Source organism: Rhinopithecus bieti, unplaced genomic scaffold (genome assembly GCF_001698545.2).
Source record: "Rhinopithecus bieti isolate Rb0 unplaced genomic scaffold, ASM169854v2 scaffold_1060, whole genome shotgun sequence".
NCBI classification, from domain to species: Eukaryota; Metazoa; Chordata; class Mammalia; order Primates; family Cercopithecidae; genus Rhinopithecus; species Rhinopithecus bieti.
This window is the reverse complement of record NW_016803381.1, coordinates 1,226,879-1,236,715: the sequence shown is the minus strand read 5'-3', so window position 1 is coordinate 1,236,715 and position 9,837 is coordinate 1,226,879.

The window sequence follows — 9,837 nt, the reverse complement described above, 5'->3', positions numbered from 1 at the left end:
TTTTATGCCTCGTTATATCTGAGAGTTGAACTGCTTTTACCCATTTTAAAAAGAAAATCAAGATTCTGATGATCAAATAGTAAGTAAAAACTGACAAACTGCATCCCTTAAAGAATGATTGCTACGGATATTTACTCCTTAATCAGCACAGCGAGTGTCATGAGAAAGACAGACATTCATTGCTTTTGGTCATTCATGGCTTCTTTCAGTAGCAGCATACCCATTGCAATTTGGGGACTTTTCTCTGTTTTATTACATACAGTCTGTGCCTTGTTTTCTCCCAGCATGTTTCATACCTGACCAAAACTTGGACAGTTAGCACTTCTGTTCTGGTACTTCAACTCTTGATGAGAAACACAGAAATATGAAAAAAGGGTGAGAACTCATTCATTCTAACCACAGCCAGAATTTGAAATTTCCTGAGCCCTATATCATTAGAGCTACTCTGGTTCCTGCCCTTTTAAAGACCTTGATCCTTTAGCTAATTTTCTACGCATAGGTAAGTAAACCTAAATCAAGTATATTTCTTTTCTGCCCAACTTAGCCTAGTTTAGTTTAAATTGCTTGCAACCAACTACCTTAAGTTATACATTACATAAATTACTTATTTCTCATAATGTATTTGAAACAAAATTCTAAACATATTTGGAATACTTGTGTTTCATCAACAAAATAAAAGACATCATTTTTTCCCCCGTCACAATATGTTGAAAGCAATATATTGAAACTCAGCACAATCAGATTCCTGAGGGCTGAATCTCGGAATAAACACTCTTATCGGCCTCCAATTTATGCAATCTGCTTTCAGTAGTACTGGCATAAAAATGTTAAGGAGTTACTGTCGGGATTAATAGACTTTGCACCACTCCAATGCTAAGCATGTATTCATTGCCTGACCATTAATTAGATAGCCTTCAGGAAATGAAGCATTCTAAGAGGAAAAGAGTAGCATCACAGAAAAATGGAGAAATAATTAACAAATCCCAAGTTTACAGGCATTTAAAAACGTTAAATGTTACTTGCCAATTGACATTTTAGTTCAAGAACACTGGAAGACCATTATGCAAACAGATGTTCTGAGGTACTATCTTTTTAAAAAGTTACTACGTAGGAAGAGGAAGCCATTCTCAACTCAAATTACTTGTTAAATATTAATAGATGAAATCAAATAATTTTAGTACTACACTTAGAGTTTCAAGTGCCCCCTTTCTCTCATAAAAGAATGTCTTTACTCATCTGTTATGTTGCTTTCTACTTGTGGTGACTTTAATAGTTGGACATATTTTCCCTGCCTATTCACATTGCAAAGTTATTATGTCCAATTCTCCATACAAGGGACCTAAGAAATGCAGAGTGTGATTGACATTTTGATGGTGTCAGGGGTGCGGGGAGGGGAGAGAGATTTATCTGTTTAGGCAGCACAGGCTTCGCTCACACTGTTTTTTCTGTCATATGATCTATGGACCTAGAAGTATTTCACCTCTGAAATATCAAATTCAAAATTGAACTTGCTGACTTCAGCCATGTAACATTCCATTTCATTCATTTGCTTAATTCCAGCAGATTTCTTCCAACTTTATCATGACGTTTAGTATCTGGCTTCCTCTAGCTTCTTATTCATTCGATCACAACTATCCATTGAATGCCTCCTCTGTATTGAACCAGATTCTAGGCTCTGGGAATAAGGTACTAAATAAGACATACAGGACATTTTCTCAGAGACATCAATATTTTAGAGAGAGAGAAAAACTGAAGAAGCATATTTTAATGTTGGGTAGAAATGAATGACATCAAAATTTAGCTGAAAAGAATAAAAGTGATGGAATATATATGACTCTTTCAAAAAGAGTGTAATAATTAGCTCTCGCCACAATATTGCTGCAAAATAAAGTAACTTCAAAATTTCAGTACAACACACCTATCTGCAGGCTGTCTAAAGTTTGATTTAGGCTGGGCTTACCTCAACTTGGCTCCATGCTACAGGTTGAGTTTAGTTCCTTTCCACCTGTTTCTTCAACCCGTTTAAGTCAGTAGCCACTCATGCATGTTCTTTTCATGGCAAAAGATCAGAATAAGAGGGAAAGACAAGTTGGGTAATCACATTTTGAGCCTTGGTTTTGTCAGGTTTGCTAATACTTGATTGGTTAAAGCAAGTCACAGGGCTAGGCCCCAAATCAAAGATCAGAGAAATACAGGCCACCTACATGTGCATAAGGCCATGAAAGGTTGGAGTTATAAAAAAATAATGCAGAGGAGTGAAGAGTTGTGTCCAATTATTCAATCTATCATTTTGAGTGAAAGGGGGCAATTTCATTGACATTTAATTTAATTTCTGAATAAGGGATTAAATAAGTGATATTAATAACTGAGAACAGAACAGACCAGGTAGTGGAAACAAGTGCAAAGACTTAAAAGTAGAGACAAGTTAGAGAAATAACAGTGTATTAAGAATGGTAAACATGGGGTGAATGGAGGAAGAGTAATAGTAGAAGATAAAGTCGAAAGTTGTTTAATGATAACATTTTAGTAGATCTTTAAATCAATGAAATTTGGATTTTTAAATAAGTACATCGGAAGCCTTTGGAATACTCTGAGCAGGAAATATATGTAATCAAATTTCTGTTTCTAGAAGATCACAGTGGCTGGGTACGGTGGCTCACGCCTGTAATCCTAGCACTTTGGGAAGCTGAGGTGAGTGGATTGCCTGAGCTCAGGAGTTCCAGACCAGCCTGGGCAACATGGGGAAACCCCGTCTCTACTAAAATACAAAAAATTAGCTGGGCGTGGCAGCGTGCGCCTATAGTCCCAGCCACCTGGGAGGCTAAGGCAGGAGAATTGCCTGAACCCAGGAGGCAGAAGTTGCAGTGAGCTGAGATTGTGACTCTGCACTCCAGCCTGGGTGACAGAGAAAGACACCATCTCTAATAAAAAAGAAAAAAGAAATCACAAGCAGCTATGTAGAGAAATGACTTTAGAGGGGACAAAATGAAAGAGAACAATCACAAAGTTTTTTGGTAAATACTAGGGAGAGAAAGATTATGACTCACACTAGGATATTAATAGTGGAGGGTGAGAAGCAGAATTCTGGATACAGATCCAGGTTATTGGCAAGACTATATTAATATGGGAGAGGGGCAGGGAAGTGCTGGGTAGAGAAGGGTGGGATCCCTGGCGAGGGCTCTACCCTCGGGCCTGTGGCCACAGACCTAAGTGAGAATGGGCACTCCTGCTTTCACACCTAAATGTTGCATTTTCCAAGACCACTCTGGCCCACGACAACCCCCATCTTGTGCCCATAAAAACTCGAGACCTAGTAGGCGCAGACAGAAGCAGATGGATGTTGAGAGGAACACATCAGCAGACACTGGCAGAACAGCAATGATGGAATGATGTGGATGCCAAAGGGAGTTTGACCAGGAATGGTTGGAGGAGAGTCCAACTGCTGGGTGGCCAGACTCCAGAAGAAGACCATCTTCCCACTTCATCCCCCTTCTGGCTCCCCATCCATCTCACTGGGAGCCACCTCCACCACTTAATAAAACCTTGCACTCATCCTCCAAGCCCATGTGTGATCTGGTTTTTCCAGTATGCTGGACAAGAACTTGGGATACAGAAAGCCCTCTGACCTTGCAGTAGGCAGAGTCCAATTGAGCTAACACAAGGAGTCTGCAGACGGCAAAGTCGAAAGAGCACACTGTAACACATGCCCACTTGGCCTTTGGGAGTTGTAAACACTCAGCCCTAGACACCCAAAAGCCATCCCTATGACCTCTGCACCCACCCGTCTGCATGCTCCCCCGAGGGATTTGAGCAGCAGGCAGCCATACCCCTGTTGAACGCCCTGTGAGGGGGATAAGGGAACTCTCCCATTTCACTATTATATGATGACGGCTTGGATATAAGAAGTGACAGAAAGAGAAGAATCAAAGGTGACTGTTAAGTTTTTAGTCAGAATAACTTGGTAATTGGCATGGCATTTATTAAGTGGAAACAACTGAAGGAAGGATGGGGTTGGTGGTAAGAATGGAAAATTTGTTTTACATAATTGAAGTGTGAACTGTTTTTCGGACATGTAAATGGAGATGTTAAGTGGTGGGAGAGTAGGAACAGAAGAGATTGATGTTGAAGCTATCAGAAAATAGGTGATATTTAAAGCCTTGAGGTTGGATGAGATCACTTAGGGAATAAGGAAAACGGCTCAATGATTCAGTGCTAGGTGCTTCCAAAATTATGATTCAGAAAGAGGAGATAGAACAGGAGAGCAAGACTAAGGAGTGACTGGGAAGGTAGGAGTAAATCTGAAGATAAATGGTTGTTAGGAACCTAAGTAAAGAAAAAAAATTTCAAGAAAGGGAGTGATCCCTCGTCTCTTTTTGATCTTGCTACCGAGGATCAAGGAAGATGAAGACTGAGAATTCTTCATGGGTATTTGGCATGATGGAAATTATGAATACTCTTCACAGGTACCATTTCTATGGTGTGTTTGAGACAAAGTCTCATTGGAATCAGTTAAAAAGAGAATGAGAGGAAAATAAGTCAGAATATTCAGCTCTTAGGAATTCTACCAGCTGGACTGTGAACACCTCTTATCTTTATTTCCTGTTCATATTAGATCATATGTTCACAGTTTCAAATCAGTTTAACTCTATTGCTATATTACTTTTTTACTTGAATACCCAACAGCCCCCCCAAATCTTGACCGATATAACTACCACCTTTTCATTTCTATAATTGAGCAGTTGAGCACTGCTGAAGGAAATCACAGACTCACTGTGCCTTGAAAAATTCATATCATCAATACCATCTGTCATTCTCCCTGCATTTTCCTTGTTATTTGTCTCTCCTATCCACACACATATAATTTACTTGTTCTACATATATTCTTTCTATTATAATCCTCTCATAGGAAGAAGTGTCCCTTCTTATAATTTGTCTGTCTCAGTCTTATACAATCATTCCTCCTACTTCCTCAGCAATCTTGCTCATTAATTATCTCTTCTTTTTCTTGTAGTTTCATGATCATCTTCCTTATTGGCTCTTTCCCATTTTCATTTATGCATTCTCCATTACTTTCAATCGTAACCTCCATATTTCCTCACCTCTCTGCTCCAATCTTTCATTATTCTCCCACCAATGGCTACATTTCTTTAAAACGTGTCTCCAATCATCATGACCATATGTCGCCTTCCATTTCCTGTTTAGATTTTTGCAGACTGGAACCCACCTTCACCACCACTGCAATAAAACCTTCTTGTGATTGTAATCAGAAACTTCACTAAATCTCATGGGCATGTTGGAAACCTAATCTAATTTGATTTTTTTTTTTTTTCCCTAGTACTTGACACTGTTGAATTGTTATTCTTACTGAAATGTTCTCTTTTGTTGGTTCTGGTTGCTTTCACGCTTAGTTTTTTTTCTCCTATCTTTCTGGCTGCTCTAAGTAAATGTGATAGCTGGTTTCTCTTTATGTGTTACATACTGGTGTTTCACAGGGTTGCAGCTGAGGTTTTATTTTCTTCTCCCTTTGTGATCTATTACTACCTGACCTCATTCACTCCCATGACTTAATTGTCATCTATATCCTGATGATTCACAAATGTATCCTCCTAGGCATGTATTTCCAACAGCCTCCTGGATATTTCCATCTAGCTGCTCCTCTAATAACTTAAGCTCAGTAAGAACATCATCTTGTCCACTGAAACCTGAAATATCCTCCAAAATCCTCTATGTTATTGACTGGAGCCACCATGTATCTAAATACCTAATAAGGACAATTAGATTTAAAAAAGAAATACACCCTTTGTTTATACCCCCAACTAATTAGCCAAGTCTTGTTGAGTCTAGATCACATCTAAATCTTTTTATTTACCCAATTCCATTCTTCCCCTGTGTATCTACTCAAGTTTAAGAACACCATCACTTCTCTCTCCTGGATTTCTTTAGCAGCTCTCTAATTCAGTTCCCTGGTTTTAGTCTCAACTTATTTATTTATCTATAATACAAATATGCTAGTGTTACTTTCATTTCACACTTTTCAAAGTCTCTCCTTTTTTTTTTTTTTTTTTTTTTGAGATGCAGTCTTGCTCCTGTCACCCAGGCTGGAGTGCAATGGTGCAATTTTGGCTTACTGCAACCTCCGCCTCCTAGGTTCAAGTGATTCTCTAGCCTCAGCCCCCTGAATGACTGGGATTACAGGCGTCTGCCACCACGCCCAGCTAATTTTTGTACTTTTAGTAGAGACGGGGTTTCACCATGTTGGCCAGGCTCATCTCGTACTCCTGACCTCAGGTGATCTGCCCGCCTCAGCCTCCCAAAGTGCTGGGATTACAGGTGTGAACCACTGCACTGGCCTAGTTTTTTTTTTTTTTTTTTTTTTTTTTTTTTTTTTTTTTTTGCAGAGTTTAAACCTCTTTGGGTTTTGATTTTTTGAACACCCTTATCCATTCATCTCCCATTCTTCCGGAAACTAGCTATATCCTACTATCCTTGAGATCTCTGCTCAAATATCACTACTTCCTGGGTATTTCTTACCTCTCACATTCTGACTTATTTCCTTTATAGCACTTATATTAAAATGCATATATCTTATATGAATAGTTTCTGTAGTCTGTACATGCAAATTAACTTCATATTGACAGTAATGCACATGTTCTGGTTTTGCCCACGACTTGTACCCACAGAAACTCTATTGCCCATTCTCCCATGAATATTTCTGAAAATCTTTGAAACAAGTCAGTGCATCAGTCAGCAAATATTTTTTCAAGGACCTGTTATGATGTCAGGCAACACTTTAGATTCTAGGAGTAGAGAGATGAAAACATTGGAAGGCCTACAGGATTATAAGACATTCAATAAACCCACAGACACATACATAATTTGAGACTGCAAGTAAATGCTAAAAACAGTAAAACAAGAAACTCTGGCAGATTAACAAGGTTGAGGGGCTGAAAGGGAGAAAGGGACAAGAAGAGGTTACTGTTTTAGGCAATTGTGAATTGAGCTGAATGGTGAGAAGACAGTCATGCAATCATCTGCAGGTAGATAATTTCAAGCCAAAGGAACGTACTAATGTCTTGACTTGAGATCAAGGTTGGCACAGGCAGAAACGAGGGTCTTGTCATAGTAGCATTAGTTGTAGAGATAAAAGTAGATCAGATTGGTATTCAGGGTCATGTCATGCAAGGCCTTATAGGCATAGCAGGAGAGTGGATTTTATTCTGGCTGCGTGGGAAGTCATCGAGGGTTTGAGCAGCACAGTGGTCTAGTTTGATCACTGGTTCATTTGCTTCTGTGAGATGAGGGGACTCACATGTTCTCACAAACAGACTTCTCCCATATAGTCAATGCATGGGTAATGCACAGGGTCTTTCAGAACCTTAAAAATGAAATAGCTAAAACACAAAGCTTGCAATTTCTGGTTGCCTTTCAAAAATGGACTCTGCTGCATCATTATGTAATAGACTCCCTGTCTTCTAGGGGCAAACAAGGGTAGTGGCATTGGAAACCTCACTTTGTTTCTCCAGTGTTAGTCTGATTCTCCTTAACTGTCCGCAATATTTTAGAACTACAGTGGTAACTTGTTCACCATTACATCCCCAAGTGCACAGTAACTGAGTAGGACTCAATTACTGTTTGTTGAAGAAAGGAGAATTTATGGAGGTAGAATGGAGAATTTTAATGTTCTCTCTACACAAGAAGAGAAGAAGAAGACTCTACTTCCTAGGGTCTATTTATATTCCCCAGTGTCCGTCATTCATTTCTCTGAAAGAGTGGTGCACAGCTCACTGCAATAGTCTGACATTTGGAACAAATACTCAGGTCTCCTTGGAACATTGGAGCTTTCATTCCTCTAACCCTGACTAGATGAAAACTCTGTATTGCTTATGTTTACTTAGATCCCTATGCAGAAAACATACAAACAACAACAAACCCTTTATTAAAGTGAACTTGAAAAAGTTCACTTGGATTGAAAAGGCATTTTTTTTTTTATTTACATTTGGAAATTCAAATGACAGGATCTAGAGTTCTAGGATAGAGTGGTGATTGACGGTAATGAGCAACAATTCAGAAAAGAGAAACATATTGCTAGTCACAAAACCTCTAATGCCCCAAACAATTTCTCTTTTTAAAAAATTGGTCCTTGGTCCTTTTTGCATTATCTTTTTTTTTTGGCAGAAGAGTTATAGCTGCCATTTTAAGCTCAGTTTCTTTTGCATTCATGCTCACTAAAAAACAAAACTGCAAAACACAAGAGCTCTAGATTTATGTTCAGATAAAAGGCTGAAATCCCAAACACAGAGAATATTGACAGCTCTGACAGATCCATCTCTGACATTAACAGTCAAAGATGGTTGCGTGGAAACACTAACAGTCAAAAATAACTCCTTTTGTTATAAAAAATAATGAGAAGGAGATGAATTGAAAGACTTTGGGACCCAACTGAGTATCACAAAGATTATTCTAAAGTTTTGGGCCTGACATTTTGTCTAATACTAATTTTCATTCTAAAATTTTCAAAATGGGCCTCAGAGAAATTTGCTTCACAGGTTGCTAATTTAAGTTTAGAATGGAAAACTGTAACTTTCTCACAATGGCACTTTAAAACATTTAGTTCTAAGTTTTCCTACTGTGATCCATACCCTGGGTCTTACCTTAACTCACTCACCACCTTCCTCAGGGCACTAGAGTTGTATTTCAGCTTTTTGGTTTCACTTTCTCAGTTCTGTTACTATCACTGTTGTCTATAGAGCTTTCCTGAAACAGAATTCTCATTTTTAAAAAGTGATATTTTATGCCACAGTTTGACAAAAAACAGAAATTAAGAAGGTGAAAACTTAAAGACAGTTTTAAGATTCAGGAAATAGACAAAGAGTTACAGTTCTGTAAAACCATTTTGAAACCATCAAAGTAGCTATTTAGGGAAGATTTTGTAAAGTGGTTGTTTAATGGGATTTTTCACCTTCTAGTGAGATATATTGGCAGTCTATAGCAAGCCTTATTTCTGAAAAAGTTTGACTTGTTTGAAAAAAAATGGACATTTTCATAGTTTAAGAAGGATCGAAATTCAGCTGAACTCATTTCCTGTATCTATAAATAACTGTTTATTGAAATTTACCTTCTCACAAATTCTATTTCCTTTCTACCTACAAAGCTCTGCCTGAAAAGTGCCTCTCATTAATATTTATTGGAATTGTTTAGTTCCCTAATTTTCCCTCTGTTTCTTTTCAGTTTTCCAAGCATACTGTTTCACCTTGAGGAAACTAAGAGCCATTCATTTTGAGCCACCTTTGAAATTTAAGCTGCCTTTTGCATTTTTATCAAACTGATTCTCTGACTTTTTTTTTCTGGCCCAAACTGAGCTTATTTTAACAGAAGACAAGAGACTAATGATGTTGTTTGATTAATAACTTGGTATATCCAAAGGTAGTTTAAGCTGAGGCCACACACTCTCTTCCCAGGCCCTCATCCTTATTTAAAAAGCCATCAAAGTTTTCAGTTTTCTATGCTGCTCTTAAAATATACCAATACACTGTGGTATAGTTTTCAAATTAATACCTATACATTTGTACTTTTTGTTCACCTATATTTATCAGATACTACCTTTTCTGAACAACTCTTACAGGAGTCCTAGAGCAGCATGAGTTATGGCAGTGAGATAGAGTCTATGGACTTAAGAGATGCTGTTGGCTGCTTGGCATACCTCACACCATGGGAATCAGACTTACTGAAGACAAGGAGGCTTCATAAAGATTTTCTTCAATTTTATCTCCCCTCCCAACACAATAATCTATTGCAAATATTGGTATATGATTTGGACGGAATGAGAGCAATATTAAA